This window comes from Stegostoma tigrinum, chromosome 6 (assembly GCF_030684315.1).
Source record: "Stegostoma tigrinum isolate sSteTig4 chromosome 6, sSteTig4.hap1, whole genome shotgun sequence".
NCBI classification, from domain to species: domain Eukaryota; kingdom Metazoa; phylum Chordata; class Chondrichthyes; order Orectolobiformes; family Stegostomatidae; genus Stegostoma; species Stegostoma tigrinum.
Genome location: NC_081359.1, coordinates 46,289,833 through 46,316,961, shown reverse-complemented (window position 1 = coordinate 46,316,961; position 27,129 = coordinate 46,289,833). Strand labels below are relative to the sequence as shown.

Genomic DNA, 27,129 nt, shown 5'->3' with positions numbered 1-27,129 from the left:
TTGCATAATTTAAAAAGCAGCAGAGATTTTAAAAAGTGCTTCGATAAGAGCAATCTCTATCTTGCTTCAAAGTTCTTACAAAACTTTTAAAGACCAAGAATGGATAGTAATTCCAGCAGACAGCAATTATGGGTGATAAGCAATTATGACCTGTCCGGAAATTGCTGAAAAAAATTCTCCTACTCTTTTCTTCTAATATTCACACTCATTCCCTCAAGCCTTACAGTCTTCAATGTTTGATCTACTCTCAGACTGACCCAGCAACATTTGTGACACTTTATATCTCCCACCAGTTATTTCCAGAGATTGAGAATAATTTTTTTGAAAACAGTAAATATATCTAAATAACTACAGGACATGGCAGTCCAGGTGATCTGTTGTGGAACATGCATAATGTGGGAGTTGGTGCATTACAAACAACAGTGGCCACATCTGCAGTCTGTCTAGGAGGGGAGAGTTAACTCGAAGTGGTTTCCCAGGCAGTCACAACCTGTTTAAATATTTCAATTTTAGCCACTGGTCGGTGACAGAAGAGCGTTACAAGTAAGGCAAGTTAAGGGATCGCGAATGATGCACTGGAGGAGACTCAGCTCTTGACCTCGTTCAGCAGGTATGATGTACTTGTTCCTGTATGGATGAGGAAAGGCTCTGGAGGGAAGATGGTCAAACTGACAACTGCACTATGGTCCATTCTAGTGGGAGTAGCACAAGACAAAATTGATAGTAGTAGGGGCTTCTATGATTAGGGGTACAGGTAGCATCCTTTGTGAGCAGAGTCAAGAGATCCACAGGCTATAATGCCTACCTGTTACCAAGGAGAAGGGCATCTTGACTTGGCTTAAAAAAAACTTGAACGGGAGGACCAGAGGATCAAGTTGTCGTGGTCCATGTTTGCACCAACAACATGGGCAAGAGATCTTGCTTGGGGAATATCAGGAGTTATGCACAAATTTTATTTTTAAAAAATGGACCATCGGGGAGGGCTACATCTGAACAAATCTGGGACCAGGATACCTATGGCAAGGCTGAAAAGGGTGATCATAAGGATTTTAAACTAGTTTGAACGGTTGCGGTAGAGTGTTGTTCTGGGGAGGTTACTAAAGTTTCTGGAACATGTGCCATACCCTTCACCACAGTGAAAACTGATGCAAAGTATTCATTTAGTGTCTCGTTCATCTCCTGCAGTTCCACAGCCTTGCTGATTTTTAAAGGAGCACCATTCTCTTCCTAGTTACTCTGTAGTCCTTAACATATTTGTAGAATCCCTTTTTTGGTGATAGTGACCATAACTGCCTCACATTCTACATAGCTATGGAGAAGGAGAGGATTAGGCAAAATGGGAGGATATTTAATTGGGGAAGAGGAAACTATGATGCGATTAGACATGAGTTAGGAAGCATGGACTGGGAGCAGTTGTTCCATGGTAAGGGAACTATAGACATGTGGAGACTGTTTAAGGAACAGTTGTTGGGAGTGATGAGTAAATATGTCCCTCTGAGACAGGCAAGAAGGGGTAAGATAAAGGAACCTTGGATGACGAGAGCGGTGGAGCTTCTTGTGAAAAGGAAGAAGGTAGCTTACATAAGGTGGAGGAAGCTAGGGTCAAGTTCAGCTAGAGAGGATTACATGTAGGCAAGGAAGGAGCTCAAAAATGGTCTGAGGAGAGCCAGGAGGGGGCACGAGAAAGGCTTGGCAGAAAGGAATCCGGGAAAACACAAAGGCATTTTACACTTACGTGAGGAATAAGAGAATGGTCAAAGAAAGAGTAGGGCCGATCAGGGATAGCATAGGGAACTTGTGTGTGGAGCCTGAGGAGGTAGGGGAAGCCCTAAATGAGTTTTTTGCTTCTGTCTTTACGAAAGAAACGAACTTTGTAGTGAATGAAACCTTTGAAGAGCAGGTGTGCATGCTGGAATGGATAGAGATAGAGGAAGCTGATGTGCTGAAAATTTTGTCAAACATTAAGATTGACAAGTCGCCAGGCCCGGACCAGATTTGTCCTCGGCTGCTTTGGGAAGCGAGAAATGCAATTGCTTCGCCACTTACGAAGATCTTTGCATCCTCGCTCTCCACTGGAGTCGTACCTGAGGACTGGAGAGAGGCAAATGTAATTCCTCTCTTCAAGAAAGGAAATAGGGAAATCCCCGGCAATTATAGACCGGTAAGTCTCACGTCTGTCGTCTGCAAGGTGTTAGAAAGGATTCTGAGGGATAAGATTTATGACCATCTGGAAGAGCATGGCTTGATCAAATACAGTCAATACGGCTTTGTGAGGGGTAGGTCATGCCTTACAAACCTTATCGAGTTTTTCGAGGATGTGACTAGAAAAGTTGATGGGGGTCGAGCTGTGGATGTGGTGTAAATGGACTTCAGTAAGGCATTTGATAAGGTTCCCCATGGTAGGCTCATTCAGAAGGTCAGGAGGAATGGGATACAGGGGAACTTAGCTGTCTGCATACAGAATTGGCTGGCCAACAGAAGACAGCGAGTGGTAGTAGAAGGAAAATATTCTGCCTGGAAGTCAGTGGTGAGTGGGGTTCCACAGGGTTCTGTCCTTGGGCGTCTACTGTTTGTAATTTTTATTAATGATTTGGATGAGGGGATTGAAGGATGGGTCAGCAAGTTTGCAGATGACACAAAGGTCGGAGGTGTCGTTGACAGTGTAGAGGGCTGTTGTAGGCTGCAGCGGGACATTGACAGGATGCAGAGATGGGCTGAGAGGTGGCAGATGGAGTTCAACCTGGATAAATGCGAGGTGATGCATTTTGGAAGGTCGAATTTGAAAGCTGAGTACAGGATTAAGGATAGGATTCTTGGCAGCGTGGAGGAACAGAGGGATCTTGGTGTGCAGATACATAGATCCCTTAAAATGGCCACCCAAGTGGACAGGGTTGTTAAGAAAGCATATGGTGTTTTGGCTTTCATTAACAGGGGGATTGAGTTTAAGAGTCGTGAGACTTCTTCACTGTATTCCTACTGCCCTTATTCTCTTCTAGGAATTCATTCCATCTTTGTTGTCACCACTTTACATGTGTTTCCTTCTTTTTCTCGACCAAAACTGAATTTGTCTAATCATCCAGCATTTCCTATACCTACCAGCCTTGCCCCTCAGAATAACAGGAACTGTCTCTGATCTGAACTGTCATCTCATCTTTGAAGGCTTCCCACTTTCCAGCCATCCCTTTACCAGTGAATATCCATCCCCAATCAGCTTCTGAAAGTTCTTGCCTAATACTGTTAAAGTTGGCCTTCCTCCAATTTAGAGCTTTAACTTTAGAACAGGTCTATCTTTTTCTATAACTATTATAAAACTAATACAGTTAAAATCACTGTACCCAAAGTGCACCCCTACTGACGCATCAGTCATTTGCCCGGCCTTATTTCTCTAAGAGAAGGTCAAATTTTTCTCCTTCTCTAGTGGGCTCATCCACATACTGAATAGGAAATTTTTCTTGCACACACTTAACAAATCCAAGCCCTTAACATTATGTCAGTCCCAGTCTATTCTTGGAAAATTAAAATTCCCTACCATTACAATGCTGTTATTCTCACAGATAACTGGAATCTCCTTACACATCTGCTTCTCAATTTCCCACTGTCTACTTTTGGGGACAGGCAGGGGTCTACAGTACAATCCCACAAAGGTGATAGCAAGAACTGCAGATGCTGGAATCATGGACAACTCAGTGTGGAGCTGGAGGAACACAGCAGGCCAGGCCACAGAGGAGCAGGAAAGTTGACGTTTCAGGTTAGAACCCTTCTTCAGAAATGGGGAAGGGGAAGGAAGCTCAGAAATCAATAGAGTGGGGAGAAGTGGGGCTGGGGAAGGTAGGTGAGATGGTGATACGTGAGTGTGGGTAGGGACTGGTGGGGATTGGCCAGTGGGATCGGTGGGGCAAATTGGTGGGAGAGAAGATGGAAAGGTTGTGTAAGGTCAAGGAGGCGGGATGAAAGGGAGGGTTGAACATGGGATGAGGCCAGGGGTGGGGAGATTTTAAAACTGGTGAATTCCATGTTTAGGCCATCAGGCTGTAGGCTCCCAAGGTTGAATAGGAGGTGTTGCTCCTCCAGCTTGCAGCTCCTCATTGTGACACTAGAGGAAGCCCAGGATGAACATGTCACCGAAGGAGTGGAAGGGGGTGTTAAAACAGTTGGCTACCAGAAGGTGTTGTCATTTGACACGTGCAGAGTGCAGATGCTCTATGAAACAGTCTCCGAGTCTATGCTTGGTCTCACTGATATAGAGGAGGCCACATCAGGAGTAGTGAACACAGGAGACCTCACTTCCATTCAAGGCCCAAAGTAAACCTTTTATATCAGAAAGGGGTTCACCTGTACATCCGTCAACTTGGTCTACTGTATCCGCTGCTCCCAATGTGGCCTCGTCTACATCAGTGAGACCAAGCATAGGCTCGGAGATTGTTTTGTATAGCAAGTGCTCGCTGTAGGTGGCAAACGACAACATCTTCTGGTAGTCAACCATTTTAACCCACCCCTCCCATTCCTGGGTGGCATATCCATTCTGGGCCTCCTCCAGTGTCACAATGACACCACGCACAACCTGGAGGACCAACACCTCATATTCTGCCTCAGGATCCTACAGCCTGATGGTCTAAACATGGAATTCACCACTTTTAAAATCTTGCCCCTCTCCTGGCCTCATCTCATAACCCTCTCACCCCCACCTCCTTGACCTGACACAACCTGCACATCTCGCCTCCCACCTATCTGCCCCACCACTCCCTACCTGCACTCACCTATCACCATCTCACCTATCTTGCCCAGCCCCACCCCTCCTCTCTCTATTTATTTCCCAGCTCTCTTACCCCTCCCCATTTCAGAAGTGTCCTGACCTGAAACGTCAACTTTCCTGGTCCTATGATGTTGCCTGGCCTGCTGTGTTCCTCCAGATCCACACTGTGTTGTCCCCTATAAGGTGACCATCCCTTTCATGAAGAGGGTAGTGCTTTTATGGAATGAGCTGCCAAGAGAGTTGTGAAGGCTCATACAATTACATTTAAATGACATCTGGGCCAAATTCTGGCAAATGTAACTAGATTTATTTAGGATGTCTGGTTGGCATGGACCATGCGAATCAAAAGGTCTGTCCTGTCAGCACAGAAAGAGAGAGAATGCAAAGAGTCATGAATTGAACTTGGCATGGCAGTAAAGGGAGCAAATATGAGAAGGGAGGACTGAGGGTGTTATGTTATATAGTCACATATAAATTAAGGTAAGATGAGGTAGTAACACAGATTGAAATCGGTGGGAATGATGTGTGGGCATCGCAGAGACATGACTGCAAGGGGATCAGCATTAGGAACGAAGAATTCAAAGATACACATCCTATCAAAAGGATGGATGGAGGGGCCCAAGTAACTTTGTTAGAAAGTAATTAAATTAAATCAACAGCAAAAGTGATATAGGATCAGAAAGTGTAGAATCTGTGTGGGTAAAGTTGGGGGACTGCAAAGGAAAAGTATCCTTTGGGAGTTATGGACAGGTCCCCTAGCAGTAATCAGGATGCTGGGCAGAAAATAGATCAGAAGATAGAAAAGGTGTATAAGAAAGGCACTATTACAATAATCATGGAGGACTTTAAAATATGCAGGCGGATCATTCAGATTGATAACAGATCTCAAGAAAAGAGATTTATAGATTGTCCACGAGATGACTTTTTGGAGTAGTTTGTGCAAGATCCCACTATAGCAATGTGCAATGAAGCAGACTTGATTAGGGAGCTTAAGGTGAAGGCACACCTCAGAGGCAGTGACCATAATGTAGAATTCACACTGTAGTTTGGACAGGAGAATCTAGAATCAGATGTAATAATATTACAATTGAGCAAAGATTTAAAGACGTGAGGGAGGAGCTAGCCAGAGCTCATTTCAAGGAAAAATGGTGGAGCAGCAATGGCAGAAGTTTCTAGGGAAAACCTGAAAAACATAGCAAAAGTTCATCCCAAGGAGAAAGAAACATACTTAGAGAACTATAAAACAAACATGGCTGACAAGGGAAGGTGAATATGTCACCTGGGCCAGATGGGCTACACCCAAGAGTTCTGAAGGACATAGCTCAGGAGATTATGGGGGTATTGGTGGTGATCTTTCAGGAACCACTGGAGTCAGAGATGGTCCCGAGGAAATGGAAAATGGCTGTTTAATGAGGAGGGGAGCAGAAAATGGGAATCTACAGGCCAGTTAGCCTGACCTTAGTTGTTGGCAAGATTTTACAATCCATTATTAAGGATGAGATTGCTCAATTGTTTGAAGTGGTTTGTAAAATAGGGCAGAGTCAGCACAGCTTCATCAAGGCAATGTCAAGCCTAACAAATCTGTTAGAATTCTCTGAGGAGTTATTGAGCAAGTTAGACAAAAGGAGAGTCAGTGGGGATGATCTAATTGAATATTCAGAAGGTCTTTGACAAGGTGCCAAACAGGAGGCCACTAAATAAGGCAAGACTCCATGGTGTTCGGGTCAAAGTACTGGCATGGATGGAGAGCTGGTTGATAGGGCAATGAAGTGATAGATGGAATACAATGCGGGAAAGTTTGAGGTTATGCACCTTGGTAGGAAGAATGGAGGTGTAGGCTATTTTCTAAATGGAAAGGCTTTGGAAATCTAAAGCGCAAAGGGACTTAGGACTCCTCGTTCAGGATTCTTGGAAGGTTAACATGCAAGTCCAGTTGGTGGTTAGGAAGGTAAATATAATGTTAGCATTCATTTCAAGAGGGCTAGGATACAAGAGCAGGGATGTACTGCTAAGGCTGTATAAGGATCTGGTGTGAGCAGTTTTGGGCCCCACATTGAAGCAAAGATGTACTAGCATTAGGGAGTGTCAACATGAGGTTTATAAAAATGGTGTCAAAATGATGAAGAGCTTGTTAATTGAGGAACATTAATTAATACACTTGAAAAAAAAACAATTTCAACAGCAAAATTCAACTGGACATACAGCTATCTATTTCATGCCACAGAAATTAGTATAACTTTAAAAGCCACCACACATCTGTCAAGTTCAAGTAATTATATAACTTGCATACACTTGACATTTCAGAAAAAATATTCACTTACTTTGAAGCACAGTGGCTCAGTGGTTAGCACTGCAGCCTCACAGCGCCAGGGACCCGGGTTCAATTCCAGCCTCGGGCGACTGTCTGTGTGGAGTTTGCACATTCTCCCTGTGTTTGCGTGGGTTTCCTCCGGGTGCTCCGGTTTCCTCCCACAGTCCAAAGATGTGCAGGTTAGGTGGATTGGCCATGCTAAATTGCCCATAGTGTTCGAGGGGTGTGTGGGTTATAGGGAGATGGGTCTGGGTGGGATTCTTCAAGGGGCGGTGTGGACTTGTTGGGCCGAAGGGCCTGTTTCCACACTGTAGGGAATCTAATCTAATTAAGGACCCTGGATCTGCACTCAATGGATTTTAGAAAGATGGGAATGTTACACAGGGGCACGTTTTCAGGGTGAAGGGATGACTTTTTAGAACTGACGTGAGGATGAATTTTGTTTCAGCTAGAGGGTAGTGACTCCGTGCGGACCAAGTCATTAACCAAGGGTCTGGATTAGTTAGGAGATCAAAGGGTATGGGAGAAGACAGGAGAATGGGGTTGAGAAACATATCAATCATGATGGAATGAAGGAGTAGACCACAAATGGCTGAATAGCCTAGTTCTGCTCCTACATCTTATGTCTTATGGTTGAAAGTAATTCTTCCAAGCCACCCATAAATGCATTATTTAAACCTCCATGATGCCTAAGCAATAGTTACTTTGTTAAATCAATTCCTCACCTCCATCTTCAAGACTGTCACCTCTGCACTGTCAATTTCCCAGTCTCCTCCCACACATAGTTCCCATTTTTATTGCCTCAGGTTTGAGGCACACAAGCAGGAGTGTACTTATCTATTGTACCCAAACTAACCACGGTTTGTGGCAAGGCCTGCATGACAAAACAGGGTACAAAGTGAAGCAGAACAGAAAGACAGACAAAAATAATCTGTCCCCGATATCCTTAATGCATTTTATGCTTGTTTTGAACGAAAGGTCAGTGAAATGGTGTCACTTGCCCCGACAGCCTCGGATGTACCTGTTCCCTGCATGGTGACTGAGGTGCAAGATTGGCCTTTTCGAGAATGAGCCCATGGAAAGCAACTAGCCCAGACATAGTCCCAGGCTGTGCATGCAGATCTTGCACTAACCAGCTGGTGGCAGTATTTGCTGCCATTTTTGAACTCCTCTGTACCACGATCTGAAGTCCCCAGTTGCTTCAAGAAGACCAACATTATGCCGCTACAAACGATAACCCGTACAGTGTACCTAAATGACTACCGCCTGGTGGCTCTGACCTCTACCTCCACAATTATGAACTGCATTGACAGCTTGGTCATGGTTCATATCAAGTCTAGCCTCCCAGCCTGCCTTGACCCTTGCAATGTACCTACGGTCAAAACACATCCACCATAGATACCATTTCCCTGGCCCGACACTCATCCCTAGAACATCTCGATTACAAGGATATCTCCATCAAGCTCCTACTTACTAACTACAACTCCACCTTCAACACTATAATTCAAACAAAACTAATCTCCAAACTCAGACCTAAGTCCGAGGGAGGTCCGAAATAAAGTTTCAGGGAAGCAAGATGGCACCGGCAAGCAAGAAGTTGGTTTGAAGTGTGTTTACTTCAATGCCAGGAGCATCCGGAATAAGGTGGGTGAACTTGCAGCATGGGTTGGTACCTGGGACTTCGATGTTGTGGCCATTTTGGAGATACGGATAGAGCAGGGGCAGGAATGGTTGTTGCAGGTTCCGGGATTTAGATGTTTCAGTAAGAACGGAGAAGATGGTAAAAGAGGCGGAGGTGTGGCATTGTTGGACAAGGGCAGTATTACAGTTGCAGAAAGGATGTTTGGGGACTCGTCAACTGAGGTAGTATGGGCTGAGATTAGAAACAGGAAAGGAGCGATCACCCTGTTGGGAGTTTTCTATAGGCCTCCGAATAGTTCCAGAGATGTAGAGCAAAGGATAGCAAAGATGATTCTCGATAGGAGTGAGAGAGACAGGGTAGTGGTCATGGGCGACTTCAACTTTCCAAATACTGACTGAGAACACCTATGGTTCGAGTACTATAGATGGGTCAGTTTTTGTCCAGTGTGTGCAGGAGGGCTTCCTGACACAGTATGTAGATAGGCCAACAAGGGGTGAAGTCACATTAGATTTGGTACTGGGTAATGAGCCCGGACAGGTGTTAGATTTGGAAGTAGGTGAGCACTTTGGTGATAGCAATCACAATTCTGTTATGTTTACTTCAGTGATGGAAAGGGATAGGTGTATACCACTGGGCAAGAGTTATAGCTGGGGGAAAGGCAATTACAATGGGATTAGGCAACATTTAGGGAGCATAGGATGGGGAAGGAAACTGCAGGGGATGGGCACATTGGAAATGTGGAGCTTATTCAAGGGAAAGCTCCTGTGTGTCCTACATAAGTATGTACCTGTCAGCCTGCTTCGGCTTGCTTTGGGGGCTAGCATGCGGCTTGGGTGCGTCAGGTTTGTTGGCTTGTCGAGATTTGCAGTGGGCATCTTTGTGACCGACCGTATTGCACTGGCGGCATCGATGGTGCTTGAAGGGGCAGAGCCTGACAAAATGCCAGGCCCCGCAGTGCCAACTGGGGGACGGTGGCTTCTTCTTCAAGCCGTTGACAGAGTTCGGACCAGAATCTGATGAGCCGGAGGACGGACTAGAGGAAGACGTGCCAGAATTGGAAGAACCGGAATGTCTAGTGGCCTGGCGAACTGCATGAACTTCGGAACCCCCTTGGCCCCCAGATTGGACCAAAGTGGTGTCATGCTGCAGACTGATCAACCATTGGTATTCGTCCGTGATGGCGGCGAGAGTCAGCATAGGGTCCTGCTCCAACAGATTGAGAAGGCGCACGCGGATATCTGCAAATTTAGGGGACTGGAGACTGCATATAAAGATAAGTGCTTTGAACTGATCATCAGCGAGCGATCTTAACTTGAAACGTTCACATTCACGGTTAACTATCCCAACATGTGTCAGAAGATCGCCTGATTCATTCATGACCAACTTTAAGCAACGGTAGCATATGCTGAACAACGACGACCGATCACCGAAGTGCTGCTTGAGCGATCGAACTGTGGCATCAAACGACCTATCCACGGGTTTATCTGGCATGATGAGGTTGCAGCACTTGTCCAGCTCTGCTGGGCCAAGTTTACGAATCAAGAGCCGGACTTTCCATGCATCATCCTGACCAGCGAAGTCGACATGAAATAGCTCCTCATAGCGACGGAACCAGGTATCAAAAGTAACATTGGCCTCTGGGTCATACCCAAACTCAGTGATACTGTTAGTGTTACCGTCAACGGAAGGTGGAATACTAGTAGACGCTGCCGGTGCCAGAACCCTGGTCTGCGCGAGCAACTCCATCAACTTTAACTGCTGTTCGAGTAGAAGCTGCAACTTTTCTGGGTCCATTTTACGATCACCTCGTTGCCAATCTGTTATGTTTCACGGTACCTCGGTAGCTACTGACTCAAGGTATGATCGACTGTACGCGGACGACTAGGCGCAAGTTGATGCCAACGGTGGCACTAGATGATAGCGGACAAGCCCCAGTCCCCAGCTAGAGTCGCACCCCAAACTTACTGGAAGAGAGGACACGAGGCCTTTAGAAAAAGAGCTTTTACTGTCTCAGTCCGAAGACACACAATGGACACAACTCGTCTGTATTTATACATTAGGAATGACCTCGACAAATCAAATGCAGAGTAGCGTACTTAAGCGTCCATCAGCCAATGAGAAGCGAGCTTATTGATAGGCGGTCTTTTCGGACAAGAAAACAACATGGCGGAAACAGCGTGAAAACCTCGAAACTCAAACCTTAGAAAGAGCAAACCGTCTACAGTGAGTAAACTACACAGATCTTGGGGATGGAAACATCCCCAACATTGATTTAACCATATTAGGCTCAGCTTCCAAATCTAATCACTATTCTAGAATCATTGTAGAAGAACAAGTTTACCTCTACCTTCTTATCTCCTTCTTTCACGACCCCCAAACCCTCACTGCTGACAAACAGCCAACAGATTCTTTCCATCAAGATTGAAAGTATTTGCCCAAGTGCCCCTGCTATGCCTCATTCTCCAAATTACATCAAACCTTCTGAAAATTCCCATTCTTACTTAACAAGGAGAGGACTGCAAGTCCAAGTTTCTGTTTCATTTCCTCATGCCCCTGATTGGATTAACCCCCTACCATCTCATCTCCATTTAGTTAAGCTCCTGTCAATGTTACCTTGAGATCCAAGACCAACTAACATTTTAAACATCTCCCGCCTTTCAATTTAAACTTGAAAGGGGGCAGGAAAGATGTACAAGTATATCACTGGGGCTGGAGGGTTTGAGATTTAGGGGAGGCTGCGGCTATTTTCCCTCGACTGTAGGAGGCTTAGGGGTGAACTTATAGAGATTTATAAAATCATGCGGGCATGGATAGGGTGAATAATCAAGGTATCTTTTCCCAGCATAAGGAAGCCCAAAACTGCATGGGCTTAATGCAAGAGAGAAAAGATAAAAAAGGGCAACTTTTTCATGCAGAGGGTGGTACATGTATGGAATGAGCTGCCAGAGGAAATGTGGAGGCTAGTACAATTATAACATTTAAAAGGCACCTGGATGGATGCATAAATAGGAAGGGTTTAGAAGCATATGGGCCAAATGGGACTAGATTAATTTAGGATATCTGGTTGGCATGGACGAGCTGGACCATGCTGCACAACTCTTTGTGTCTCTAACAACTGCCCAACACATTTCACAAAAGTAAAATATACTGCTTCTAAAAAAATTACCAAAGGTCCCAAATTTTGGTCACTAACGTTCAATCTCAAATCTTTGCCCTGTTCAAGATCTCTGAATAGATGAACACCTAGCACACCCTTTTCAGTACACATATTGATTCCTGTACCTCTCTTCACTTTGAACAGTGTCAAATTATCCTTGACCAATATCTTTTCACCGACCTCCAACTCAAAAGGAACTGTCCTCATTTAAAAAAATCAAAATTATCTTATCACACATAGAGCTACCAAAATTTCTATTGCCATCTTTCACTATCGTTGCATAAGTATCCTTAGGAACAACCTTTACATATGCCCATTGGCTTTATCTGCAAGAACACAAAACTGTGCCCTGCTTCCATTTGCTGTCAGTGTTTGCCCAACACCAAGCCTTGAATAAAATTCATTTTGACCCAATTAAGCACTTCGCTGATCAAAGCCATCGTCTTCAACCCCTCACACAAACTCAAAAGTCATCCACTCTGGCTCTGGTCTTTACTTAAAATCAAATTAGAGTGTTTACAAGATATCTTGTAAGAGCTGAGTGTTTTGTTAAACTGTCCTACCTGATTGGAGCTGTAAATTAACTGCTTTGGCATGGCTGTCTGCAGTGATCTCATGAGCTAATGTTTCCTCCCTGGTAGTGGGGAGGAAGGTGGGAATAGTGCGGCATGGTGGCTCAGTAGTTAGCACAGCTGCCTCACAGCACCCAAACCCGGGTTCGTTTCTACCCTCGGTGACTATGTGGAGTTTGCACATTCACGGTGTGTCTGCGTGGGCTTCCTCCAGGTGCTCTGGTTTCCTCCCACAGTCCAAAGATGTGCAGGGTAGGTGGATTGGTGGATTCCCTTAGTGTTCAGGGGTATGTAGATTAGATGGGTTTCATAGAATGATTCATAGAATCCCTATAATGTGGAAACAGGCCCTTCAGCCCAACAAGTCCACATCGACACTTTCAGCGTCCCACCCAGACCCATCCCCCTATAACCTACCTAATCTACACATAGGTTATAGGGAGATAGGATGCTCTGAGGGATGGTGTGGATTTGGTTGGGCTGAAGAGCCTGGTTCCACACTGTAGGGGTTCTACGAGTTTATATTCTAAGAGCAAATAATTGGGCAAGTTGTCGCAGGAGAGATACTAACCCACTTCTTGCTACATTATCAAATGCCTTCCAGGCAGATGTGAAAAGGGGATGGCTTTCCGACTGAGAAATCAGGGTGCCCGAATGATTGGCAGCTTCTGGTGAGATCGGACTTGAACATCGAGGATTATAGTACACTGAGAAGCTCACTGGACAACTCTTAACAAGCTGGCCGCAGCTCAATTCAGCAACTTCTTCAAGTGATAGACAGAGAATCAGTTGCCACTTAATACATCCACCCCCAATCTTATGCAACAGAGAATGAAATCTTGGCCCAGAAATGTGAATCTTCTCTCAGTGCAGTAGACAGCAAGGTGGTGACAAGGGGAGAATGAAATTCTTTTTTAATATTTCATTTGACAAGGTAAAGGCCAAAAGACTTGGTGACACCTATTTAGAAACACTTAAAGTTAACTCTTAGAAATTTCAAATGGTTTGAAAGATTGCAGTGTCCATGTCACGTGCATGTAGAACTCAATGAGTCGACATGATATATAACTGAAAAAGGCATTGAAGGCATATTTAGGGACAATGGAACGCTGCCATAATTACAAATTTTAATTCGACTGAAAAGGAATCAAATGGATGAGAATAAATTGATTGCGTTCTTAACCTTAATGGAACCAGATAGTTTTGATGTAGCATCCAAGCACTACTATTACAGCATAAACAAGAATGAAATTGCAGAAGACTTACATTTAGTGAAAAGGAACAGTTGCTAAATGAGGGACAAAAACAAAGTTGCTGGAAAATCTCAGCAGGTCTGGCAGCATCTGTGGAGGAGAAAACAGTTAACGTTTTGGGTCCGATGACCCTTCCTCAAAACTGAAAGAACTTCCTTAGAACAGTTGCTCAATGTAAACTGTAAATAAACTGTAGAAGAATATATTCTCAAACCTGAAGATAGATTTTCTCATCATAGTGGCTATGATGCAAGCATAAAAATAACCTGAGAGAATTTCATAACAGTCCAGAAGAACTGTAAGGGAGTTCCTTTCCTGGGTTGGCAGGGGTGGTCCATCGGATTTCAGCAAGACCCTAGACATTGCAGAACTCAGAATCAGATATTTAAACATTATCATTGTCACAGTATCCTCCAAACATTTAAACATCATTTCCAGCCTTATTTTTATCACTAATACAATCACAGCAGTGGCCATTGTTAGGAAGGAGAGGTCAGAAAAATCCCTAACTCACGTATCCTTATGCAAAAATGGTGTGAAACTGATTAGTTATTGCAATATGAATGTTTCAGTGTAGAGTTTCCAATGGAAGTAACTGTGATATCACCCCTTAGCCGGGCAGCTGATGAAAGCCCCGTATCACCTCTTTTTGGGAAGACCCACTGGATTAACTGTTGTTTAGCGGGAGGCCATTATTCAGATCAAGGGCACAGGATTAGAAAGTCTGGATAGCTTCCAGAAATTCATAGGCCATCGGCTGTATATTTCTTAATATGGCTACTGGACCAGGACTGCTGATGGATCCTGACTGCACACAAGTGCTGATAAAATGGAGGTCAAAGGAAAGGGGTAAAGGAATTCATAGGAAGAGCAATGGGGCTGACTTGTAGTTGGACATTCCTCTTCCCCACTTCGTGATGACAGGTCCTTTGATCAGACACCAAATATTTGTAGTGGTTCCCTTACCAAACTTTTTGCATAGCAAGACTCCACCTGCTGCAGGGCGAATAACAGCATAGACAGGATGAGGCACCAAAGTGGGCACCAAAATTCCACCTCAGGGTCTCATTAGCTGGTGGGGCAGGAAGGCTCTTCACACAAGTCTTCCCACCCTGAACTTCAAAAACATCCTACCTCTCGACACCAAAATCTGAGGAAGACATGAAATTTTGCTCTTTGTTATGATCTATAAGTTCAGTTACAACACCACTGTTGTAGGCTGGATCTCAACAAGAACTGGACAGACGACAGGAAAGAGATAGAGTGCCTCATGGTGTGGTGTAAAGATAACAATCTCTCCTTAAATATCAGCAAAATGAAATAGTTAGTCATCGACTTAAGGAAGCACCCCTATCGAGATCAACAGAATTGAGATGGCGATGACTGAGTACATCAAGTTCCTAGGAGTGACAATCACCAACAATCCATCTGGTCCACTGATGTTGATGTGGCAGCCAAGAAAGCACACCAACTCTTCCACTTCCTCAGAACGCTAATAAAATTTGGCATTTCTGTAAAAACTTTTACCAATTTTTATAGATTCACCATAGAGGACATTCTATTTGGGTGCATAATGGCTTGGTATGGGAACTGCTCTGCCCGGCACTACAAGAAACTACAGAGAATTGTGAATACAGCCCAGTCAATCAAGCCAGCCAACCTTCCATTCATTGACTCCATGTACACTTCCGCGGAAAGGCAGTCAACATAATCAGAGATCTCTCCTACTCCAGTTATAATCTCTTCCAAGCTCTTTTCCCCACTTTAAAAAGCTTACCTCAAGCAGGACCGGTCTTCATTTTCATGAGAAGAGCGAGAGAGAGAGAGAGACAGAGAGAGCAGCAGGAGGCTGCCGGGCAGGTAAGGCTTCTTATTCCCCACTGTAAAAAGCTTACCTCGAGTGGGAACAGTCTTCATTTATTTGGGCAGCGGTATTCTGTTTTGGACGGTCGACACCTGTGCCGGACTGGAACCAATGTCCTTGGGGGTGCTTTTGCTAATGCTGTGGGAGAGGGTTTAAACTAATGTGGCAGGGGGATAGGAACCAAATATTGGACAGAAAAGAGGTAGTAACGATAGCCTGCAGGGAACTAGATAATGGAGTCAGTGTGACTAAAGGGAATAGTAGTCGAGGAGCAGATGATGAACACAAAGGTGGTCTGAGGTGCATTTGTTTTAATGCCAGAAGTGTAGTAGATAAGGCAAATGAGCTTAGGGCTTGGATCGGTACCTGGAAGTATGATGTTATTGCTATTACTGAGACTTGGTTGAGGGAAGGGCATGATTGGCAACTAGTTATCCCAGGATATCGATGCTTCAGGCGGGATAGCAAGGGAGGTAAAAGGGGTGGAGGAGTTGCAGCACTGGTCAAAGACAATATCACAACTGTACTGAAGGAGGGCTCCATGGAGGACTCAAGCAGTGAGGCAATATGGGTAGAACTCAGAAATAGGAAGAATGCAGTAACAATGTTGGGGCTGTACTACAGGCCTCCCAACAGTGAACATGAGATAGAGGTACAAATATGTGAACAGATAATGGAAAAGTGTAGGAGAAACAGGATGGTGGTGAAGGGAGATTTTAATTTTCCCAACATTGACTGGGATTCACTCAGTGTTAGGGGTCAAGATGGAGCAGAATTTGTAAGGTGTGTCCAGGAGAGTTTTCTAGAGCAGTATGTATGTAGTTCAATTCGGGAAGGGGCTATACTGGACCTGGTGTTGGGGAATGAACCCGGCCAGGAGGTTGATATTACAGTAGGGGACTACTTTGGAAATAGCGACCACAATTCCGTAAGTTTTATAATACTCATGGACAAGGATGGGAGTAGTCCTAAAGGAAGAGTACTAAACTGGGGGAAGGCCGACTATACCAAGATTCGGTAGGATCTGAGGAATGTAGATTGGGAGAAACTGTTTGAAGGTAAATCCACATTTGATATGTGGGAGGCTTTTAAGGAGAGGTTGATTAGCGTGCAGGAGAGACATGTTCCTGTGAAAATGAAGAATAGAAATGGCAAGATTTAGGAACCATGGATGACAGGTGAAATTGTGAGACTAGCCAAGAGGAAGAAGGAAGCATACATGAGGTCTAGGCGACTGAAGACAGGTGAAGCTTTGCAAGAATATCAGGAATGTAGAGCGAATCTGAAACGAGGGATTAAGTGGGCTAAGAGAGGACATGAAATATTGCTGGCAAACATGGTTAAGGCAAATCCCAAAGCCTTTTATTCATATGTAAAGAGCAAGTGGGTAACTAGAGAAAGGATTGACCCACTTAAGAACAAAGAAGGAAAGTTAGGCACTGCTTCAGAGAAAATGGGTGACATTCTTAATGAGTACTTTGCATCGGTATTCACCAAGGAGAGGGACATGACAGATGTTGAGGTTAGGCACAGATGTTTGCTTACTCTAGGTCAAGTTGAGATAAGGAAGGAGGAAGTGTTAGCTATCCTAAACGACATTAAGGTGGACAAGTCCCCAGGTCCGGATGGGATCTATCCCAGGGTGCTGAAGGGAAGCGAGAGAAGAAATAGCGAGGGCCTTAACAGATATCTTTGCAGCATCCTTAGACACGGGTGAGGTCCCGGAGGTCTGGAGACTTGCTAATGCTGTCCCCTTGTTTAAGGGCAGCAAGGATAATCCAGGTAATTATCGACTGGTGAGCCTGACGTCAGTGGTAGGGAAGCTACTGGAGAAGATACTGAGGGATAGGATCTATTCCCATTTGGAAGAAAATGGGCTTATCAGTGATAGGCAACATGGTTTTGTGCAGGCAAAGTCATATCTTACCAACTTAATAGAATTCTTTGAGTACGTGGCAAAGTTGATTGATGAGAGAAAGGCTGAAGATGTCATCTACATGGACTTCAGTAAGGCGTTTGATAAGGTTCCCCATGGCAGGCTGATAGAGAAAGTGAAGTCACATGGGATCCAGGGTGTGCTAGCTAGATGGATAAAAAACTGGCTAGGCAACAGGAGAGAGAGAGTAGTAGTAGTAGAAGGGAGTTTCTCAAATTGGAGACCTGTGACCAGTGGTGTTCCACAGGGATCTGTGCTGAGACCACTGTTGTTTGTGATATATGTAAATGATTTGGAGGAAGGTGTAGAAGGTCTGATCAGCAAGTTTGCAGATGACACTAAGATTGGCGGAGTAGCAGATAGTGAAGGACAGAATATAGATATACTGGAGACTTGGGCAGATAAATGGCAGATGGAGTTCAATCCGGGCAAATGCTAGGTGATGCATTTTGGACGATCAAATTCAAGGATGAACTATACAGTAAACGGAAAAGTCCAGGGGAAAATCGATGAACAGAGAGATCTGGGTGTTCAGGTCCATTGTTCCCGAAGGTGACAACGCAGGTCAATAGGGTGGTCAAGAAGGCATATGGCATGCTTTCCTTCATTGGACGGGGTATGGATTACAAGAGTTGGCAGGGCATGTCGCAGTTGTATAGGACTTTGGTTCGGCCAAATTTGGAGTACTGTGTACAGTTCTGGTCGTCACAGAGGGATGTGGATGCTTTGGAGAGGGTGCAGAGGAGGTTCACCAGGATGTTGCCTGGTATGGAGGGTGCTAGCTCTGAAGAGAGGTTGAGTAGATTAGGATTATTTTCATTAGAAAGATGGAGATTGAGGGGGGACCTGATTGAGGTCTACAAAATCATGAGGGGTATAGACAGGGTGGATAGCAAGAAGCTTTTTCCCCCCCAGAGTGGGGGACTCAAATTACTAGGGGTCATGAGTTCAAAGTGAGAGGAGAAAAGTTTAAGGGAGATATGCGTGGAAAGTTCTTTACATAGAGGGTGGTGGGTACCTGGAAAGTGTTGCCAGCGGAGGTGGTAGACGCAGACACGTTAGCGTCTTTTAAGATATATTTGGACAGGTAAATGAATGGGCTGGGCGCAAATGGACACAGACCATTAGAAAATAGATGACAGGTTAGACAGAAGATCTTGATCGGCGCACGCTTGGAGGGCCAGAGGACCTGTTCCTGTGCTGAAATTTTCTTTGTTCTTTGTACTTTGTTCTCTTCCATCAGGCAGACGATACAAAAGCTCAACACATGGACCAACAGATTCAAGAACAGTTTCTTCCCCACTGTCATTAGAATTCTGAATAAACCTCTCAAATTTAAAATTTAATGTTGACCTTGCTCTTTGTGCAACTTCTCTGCAGCCATAATATTGTATTAGTCACTCTGTTCTATTACCCTTACACACTTTGTATGGTATGATCTCCTACACTGCACACGAAACAAGACTTTTCGCTGCGCCCGAGTACATGTGACAATAATAAATCAAATCAAAATTAGGTTACATCATTGTTAAGGCAGAATACAATGATGCACCCTTTTACTTGCCATTGGTAGTAGTTGGGAAAAACAAAATCATTTCGTGGAAAGGAACTGGCTTGAAAAGATAGGATTAATATGGTTAATTCTTTTACAGTAGAAATCAATAGGTGTAAGTCCAACATCAAGAAACAGAATGAAAAATGGTTTTTCTACCGGGAGGGTTAAGTCATAAAACAGACATCACAAAGCTGAATTCAAGATAGAGGACAATGTACAGCTAACATTTCGTAGGCTAGGCCAGTGCAGTTGGAGGGTGCAAGAAGTGGATGGATTTGAAAGAATGGGGACAGCTGAAGGGCAAATAAATGGACCATGCCCAGAGTTGAGGGTAGTTCAAAAAGTAGACAGATCTGTTCCAATTTCTGGAGATTATAAGTAATTTATTAATAAGGTGATCAAAATACAGAGTCTAACAATGAAGATTTGTTTTCTAATTCAGCAAACAGAAAGGTGTTCACTAAGCTAGTTCTATCAAATGCATATTTGCACTTAGAATTAATGGACAAGAGCAAGAAATTGCTTACTATTCATACATGGAGAAGCGTGACTCAGTATAAAAGGTTGTGTCTCAATTACTCGCGGTGTTCCACAGTGTCACAGATCAGTACCAAGTGGATAAAAGGAATGAGCTGGTTCTTCGTTGAGATTTTAACTTCCTGTAAGACTACAGAAAGCACATTGCGAAGTGGAACAAAGTTCAAGATCAACTTCCAGAGAGAGCTTCAGAGAGTCAAATGTAACAATAACTGAATCAAATAATCGGTGAAGATACCTACACCGGCAGGAAATGGTTGAGAAGATTTTAAACACAACGAGACCAAAGAACAAATTGCAACTTTCATAAGCTATCATTCTAAGTTGTTCCCTGATTTACTAAATATGCATTCATTCTACAGAATCGACCATTCTGTGCGAAGTAACAAAGGATTTGCAGAAGTGAAAACAATGCTGACTAAGAAGCAATTCAGTTCCAGCATATAGTGAACATTACAATGGTTAGGTGCTACATTACCCCATTTGTGTGGAAAAGCTTGTAACATATGCTTCATGCACATGCTTCAAGTTATGGCAAAATTACTCAAGTTGAGAAAGAGGACTTAATAATTACATATTGTATTACAAAGTTCCCCAAGTGCCTGAACTGTATGTAGGAAATCAAATTTGTTAACTGGCCACCCCTAAAATCAATTATTTTAAATCAACTGCGTCCAGTTCTGGTCACCCTATTATAGGAAAGATGTGGATGCTTTGGAGAGGGTTCAGAGGAGGTTTACCAGGATGCTGCCTGGACTGGAGGGCTTATCTTATGAAGAGAGGTTGACTGAGCTCGGACTCTTTTCATTGGAGAAAAGGAGGAGGAGAGGGGACCGAATTGAGGTATACAAGATAATGAGAGGCATAGATAGAGTTGATAGCCAGAGACTATTTCCCAGGGCAGAAATGGCGAGCACGAGGGGTCATAGTTTTAAGCTGGTTGGTGGAAAGTATAGAGGGGATGTCAGAGGCAGGTTCTTTACGCAGAGAGTTGTGAGAGCATGGAATGCGTTGCCAGCAGCAGTTGTGGAAGCAAGGTCATTGGGGTCATTTAAGAGACTGCTGGACATGTATATGATCACAGAAATTTGAGGGTGCATACATGAGGATCAATGGTCGGCACAACATCATGGGCTGAAGGGCCTGTTCTGTGCTGTACTGTTCTATGTTCTACGTTCTATGTTCTAAGGTTAGTTCCATCATAGCAGCATCATTACTTCAGCGATGGTCATTTCATTGGCCACCAGTACAATTTTATCCCCACCTATTGTTTACTCCTTACCCGCTCCCCACCCTATCTTCTGCATATAAACATACATTTTCCTAGCTACCATCATTTCTGAGGAAGGGTCGCCAGACCCAAAATGTAACTTGGTTTTTCTTCACAGATGCTGCGATACCTGCTGAGCTTTCCCATAAATTTCTGTTTTTGTTTCAGAGTACAAGTTTAAATATTGCACATTGTCAGATCATACTACATTTTTTAGATTTCCAGTGAATGTCAATTCATTTTTAGCCAGAGTTACCTGTGAATTGCGTTCGTATAAAAATGGCATTGCCAATCTATATTAGAGGAATTAGTAAAGAAATTTGTAAGGATGCACTGACCATCAGATACAGATTATCCCATCTTGGAAACAGTGCAGAGCTAATGGGAACTGCAGATGCTGGAGAATCTGAGATAACAAAGTGTGGAGCTGGATGAACACAGTAGGCCAAGCAGCATCTTAGGAGCACAAAAGCTGACGTTTTGGTCTAATTTCAATGGAGTTCCAGAACAGAAAAAGAGATTTACATTGATTTCCCAGAGGGCAAGCAGCACCATGGGCCATCTTTAATGGTTTCAGTGCACATCTGCCTATAGGGGATCAATGTAAGTATGCAGTACCGTAGAATGGGCCTTTCCCCGCTCTTTAGCCTCTGGGCAGAAGTTGATACTAACTGGATTTTGTTTTGAAGGGAGGAAAATTTCAATCTTAGCAGGTCTGGCAGCATCTGTGAACAAAATTAGAGTTCATGTTTTGGACCAGAAAGTACGCAGTTGGTAGCTAGGAAAATGTACGTTTATATGCAGAATATAGGGCAGGGGAAGGGGTAAGCAGCAAACAATAGGTAGGGATAAAACTGTACTGTGGGCTACTGAAATGATCACCTCTGAAAGCATGATATTGCTATGACGGTACTAACCTCATTAGTTCTGAAAAAGGGGCACCAGACCCGAAATATGAACTCTGATTTTTCTTCCCAGATGCTGCCAGACCTGCTGAGCTTTTCCAGCAACTTTTTTGTTTCTGATTTACAGCATCCACAGTTCTTGCAGTTTTTAATTAAGACAGTGATCTTCATGGGTTTTAATCCACACAGGAATTGGGAGTATTTACCAGATGAATCCCAGAACAGTTCATGAAAGACTCTCATTATTGCTAGGTTACACAATGCTGAAAGGATTGGAAAATGTTGAATTTTCCATTCTGTTAAAAGGAACATACTTCCCACTCTGCACAAATAGAGATGTTTAAATCTCTCCAAAGGTAGGCTTTCCTCCCTTAGAATCTCCTTGCGCTACCCAACTGGATTTCCTCAACTGACATCTGGAATATGAGAGATAATGGGAACTGCAGATGCTGGAGAATCCAAGATAATAAAGTGTGAAGCTGGATGAACACAGCAGGCCAAGCAGCATCTCAGGAGCACAAAAGCTGATGTTTCGGGCCTAGACCCTTCATCAGAGAGACACTCTGATGAAGGGTCTAGGCCCGAAACGTCAGCTTTTGTGCTCCTGAGATGCTGCTTGGCCTGCTGTGTTCATCCAGCTTCACTCTTTATTATCTTGGATTCTCCTGGAATATGTTCAGTCAGTGTTGGCAACACTAATCTTTGCTAAAGAACTCTGGCTTGCTAATCTGCAGCGCCTCAAAGTTTAAAACCTTTGTGTATTCAAATCCCTCCATTGCCTTCTCCCTCCTAATCATCATCAGCCTGCAAACTTTTTCCACATACGTTTTATGCAGTTACCTCCCAATAATGAACAATTACAGACAAATCTTCGGTGCCTAGCCCGATGCTCTATCATGACTCCCTTGAAACCAGCACCAGAACGACTTCCAGATAAGCTTTCTCCACTTTCATTCTTTGATTAAAGACCCAATTTTTACTTACTTCTCTGTGAAGTTCACTGGAAACTGTTTTAAGTTAAATGCATTTATCAAAAAAGTTAAATTTTAACGTTGTGGTGACTCCACGATTGATAATCAAAAATTAAAGTCTGGGTGTAGGTAAAATAAAGAGAAAAAGTAAGATGCAAGGTAATTTCCCCTGACAGGAGAATCAGGCTCAAGATTGACACAAAAGATCAACATCTTGAGAATTAACAGTTATACCAATAGAAATAATTCTACTTCTAAAATCAAACATTTGTGAATAGATATGTATCCCACTGCTTTGTTCTACTGAAACTATTAGCCCCTCTCTTGGTCCTATATTAAATTCCTACAAAAGCCAAAGTCCTGGTGGAAGCTCCAAGAAATCCCCCACTTCCGAATCATTATCTCATTTAAATTAGCCAATACCAGAAAAGGATTAAACATCCTTTGATGCCGGACGTGAGAAAATACACAAAATATAAAAAAGGAAACAGGAAGTAAGTTCAAAAACCTCACTATTTGAGTGGGAGTGAGAAAGGAATGCTGTCTTCTGTTTTCAAAAGGCTCCTACAGCTGGTTGTGTGAAAGGTGCAATCCCTAGGCCACATTTCCATTCTCCCTCAAACCGCCAGTTCCAAAACAGCAAGTTAAAGCTAGGTAATAAAAATGCTCGAGGACAACAGCAGTTCAATAAGATCACAAAGAAATCCAATGCAACAAATCTTATTTTACTTAAATCATCTTATTTCTCTTTCACAGAAAGGGGGAGAGAAAAATACAGTACAGTTTACGTTTACTGCATCGCAACTGATTTCCAACTATTCTAATTTGAATTAAGTTGATGATTCCTTTCCTAATAATTCAGTCATGAACACGCAGAATTGAGCATAAGCAATTCAGGCTTTAACAGTGACATCAGAACTGTTGGCCAAAAATGGGTCACAGTAATTTGCATCCCAGAATATGACGATAATGAAGTTGTTGAGCAGTCAGGGCAATAAATCTCTAACGATGAGGTAGAGTTTCTGCTTTAGGTGTAATTCACAGCCCAGACACCAAATGTTTCAATTTTGAGCTTTTTTGTTTTAAATTTCTCCTCAAATCATCTGCAAATCATGGAACACAAATTCTGCCAGTGTAATCAGCTAGTGATTTAGAACACAAGTATTACTTTCATGTCCCCGATAAATTGAAGAGTGGGATCTTGAAGTTTAATTGGAATAGATAAGAAAAGGTTGTAAGAAGTGAGTTTTTAATCAGTATCGAGACCACCAATTGTGAGCAATTCAACCTTAAATAAACGAAAACTGCTTGAAAAAAAATGCAGAATCATTTCAATTTACATTGGAAGTGGAATAGTCAATCTTTTAATAAACTATAAAATAAATACAAAAACTTCCAAAACATGCCCACTTGCATACAAGAGATAACAAAGTGTGGAGCTAGATGAACACAGCAGGCCAAGCAGCATCTTGGGAGCACAAAAGTTGATATTTCAGGCCTAGACCCTTCATCAGAATAGGGGGATGGGTAGAGGGTTCTGAAATAAATAGGGAGAGAGGGGGCAGCGAATCAAAGATGGATAGAGGAGAAGATAGGCGGAGAGGAGACAGACAAGTTAAAGGGGTGGGGATGGAACCTATAGAGGTGAGTGTAGGTGGGGAGGTAGGGAGGGGATAGGTCAGTCCGGGGAGGATGGACTGTTCAAGGGGGTGGGGTGAGGTTAGTAGGTAGGAAATGGCAGTGTGGCTTGAGGTGGGAGGAGGAGATAGGTGAGAGGAAGAACAGGTTAGGGAGGTGGGGATGAGCTGGGCTGGTTTTGGGATGCTGTAGGCGGAGGGGAGATTTTGAAGCTTGCACACTTGTGTACATACACCTGAAAGAAAAAGCACAATTCTCAGAAACTAGCAGTGTTGACGGATTTAGAACTGTGGCCAGTTTTACAGGTCAGGTAGCCTCTAAGACTATTGCTTAAAATTAGTGCAATAGACTGTGCAATTTAGATTTGCACTTTAATTGTCACTATCACCTGTGCTGGCTTGCACTACGAAGATCAGTACAACAAAGGTGAAACTCCAAGCCAAAAAGTCTATATCAGATCTGGGGATGACGCATGTCAATTTTGTTTGAGCTTTCAGTCAGGGAAACAACAGTCAACATTTTAACAACAAAATCCTGTGACAATGCGATTGGCAATACTCTGGACAGCATTTAGAGAGTCAGAATGAGGGTTCCTGACACGGTGTAGTGACATAGAATTGAACAAAGAACAAGGAAATTAGTGCACAGGAACAGGCCTTTCGGCCCTCCCTTCATGCCTGCACTGACACACTGTCTGTCACAACTAAAACCTCCTTCCCTTCTGAGGACCGTATCCCTCTATTCCCATCCTATTCATGTATTTGTTAAGATGCCCTCTAAAAGTCACTGTTGTATCTACTTCCTCTGCCTGCCCCGGTAGCGAGTTCCAGGCACCTACAACCCTCTGTGTAAAAAAAAAACTTACCTTGTACAACACTGTTAAACCTTGCCCCTCACACCTTAAACCTATGGCCCCTACTAACTGACTCTTCCACCCTGGGGAAAAAGCTTCTGACTGTCCACTCTGTCCATGCCCTTCATAATCTTGTAGACGTCTATCAGGTCGCCCCTCAACCTCTGTTGTTCCAACGAGAACAACCCAAGTTACTCCAACCTCTCCTCATAGCTAATGATCACCAGAAAACATCCTGGTAATTCTTTTCTGTAGCTTCTTCAAAACCACTACATCCTTCTGGTAGCTTGGCAACCAGAACGGAATACAATATTCCAAATGAGGCTGAATTAAGGTTCTATAAAGCTACAACATTACCTGCCAATTTTTAAGCTCAGTGTCTCAGACGATGAAGGCAAGCATGCCCTATGCCTTGTTAACAAACTTCCCCACCCGCATTGCCACCTTCAATGACCTGTGCACCTGTACACCCAGATCCCTCTGCCTATCAGTACTGTTAAGGGCTCTGCCATTTACTGTATATTTTCCAATTAGACTTTCCAAAATGCTTTACCTCATACTTTTCCAGATTAAACTCTATCCACCATCTCTCTGCCCAAGTCACCAGCCAATCTATATCCTGCTGTATCCTCTGATGGTCCTCATCGCCATACGCAATTCCACCAACCTTTGTCATTGGCAAATTTACGAAACAGGCCAGTTACATTTTCCTCCAAATCATTTATATGCACTACAAACAGCAATGGTCCCAACACTGATCCCTGAGGAAACACCACAAGTCACAGCCCTCCATTCAGAAACACACCCTTCCACTGCTACCCTCTGTCGTCTATGACTTGAGCCAGTTTCTTAACCCATCTTGCAAGCTCACTTCTGACCCTGTGAAATTTTACTTTCTGTATCAGCCTGCCACAAGGGACCTTGTCAAAGGCCTTACTGAAGTCCACACAGACAACATCCACTGCCCTACCCTCATTGATCATCTTTGTCACTTACTCAAAAAACTCAACCAAGTTATTGAGACACAACCTCCCCTTCACAAAACCATGTTGCTTCTTGCTAAAACGCCAACTTATTTCCAAGTGGGAGTAAATCCTATCTCAAAGAAACCTTTCTAGTAGTTTTCCTACCACTGACGTATGGCTCACCTGCCTGTAATTTGCTGGATTATCCTTGCCACCCTTCTTAAACAAAGGAACAACATTAGCTTTTCTCCAATCCTCTGGGACCTCCCCCGTAGCGAGACAGGATACAAAGATTTCCCTCAAGGCCCCAATAATTTCCTACCTTGCCACTCTCAGAATTCTGGGGTATATCACATTAGGCCCTGGGGACTTGTCTACCTTCATGATTTTCAAGACCCTCAATACCTCCTCCCTTTTGATCTCAACATGACCCAAACTATCTATACACCCTTCCCCTGACTCATCATCCACCAAGTCCTTCTCTATAGTGAATACTGATGCAAAGTACTCATTTAATACCTCATCCATTTCCTCTGACTGCACACATTAATTCCCGTTCTTGTCCTTGAGTGGGCCAAACATCTCCCTAGCTACCCTCTTCCTCTTTATTTCTGTATAAAAAGCCTTGGGATTTTCTTTAATCATCTTGGCCAAAAACTTTACATGATCCCTTTTTAGCCCTCCTGACTCCTTGCTTAAGATTTTTTTAAACTTTCCTCATATTCCACCTTTGCTTCATGTGTTCCCAGCCTCCTCGCCTTCATAAGTAGAACATAGAACAATACAGGGCAGAACAGGCCCTTCGGCCCTCGATGTTGCGCTGACCTGTGAACTGATCTGAGCCCCTCCCCCTACACGAAATGCTTCCTTTTTCTTTTTGATTAGGCTCACATGTTTCCTTTTTCTTTCTGATTAGGTTCACTGAAAGAATCTTTCCAATCACTTTC

General features: G+C 43.6%; 1 protein-coding gene and 1 long non-coding RNA gene across 2 annotated transcripts in view; one reads left to right on the top strand and one right to left on the bottom strand.

Moving 5' to 3' along the window:
* The window catches only part of LOC125453705 (uncharacterized), a 49,851-nt gene extending 31,032 nt beyond the window's left edge, over window positions 1–18,819 (top strand). Inside the window, exons 4-5 of the long non-coding RNA XR_009445840.1 lie at window positions 514–610; window positions 18,732–18,819. This is a non-coding gene — a long non-coding RNA (uncharacterized LOC125453705). The remainder of the gene's footprint in view (window positions 1–513; window positions 611–18,731) is intronic.
* Window positions 1–27,129, bottom strand: part of LOC125453701 (mastermind-like protein 2) — a 430,368-nt gene that overhangs the window by 269,331 nt on the left and 133,908 nt on the right. The window lies entirely within an intron of this gene.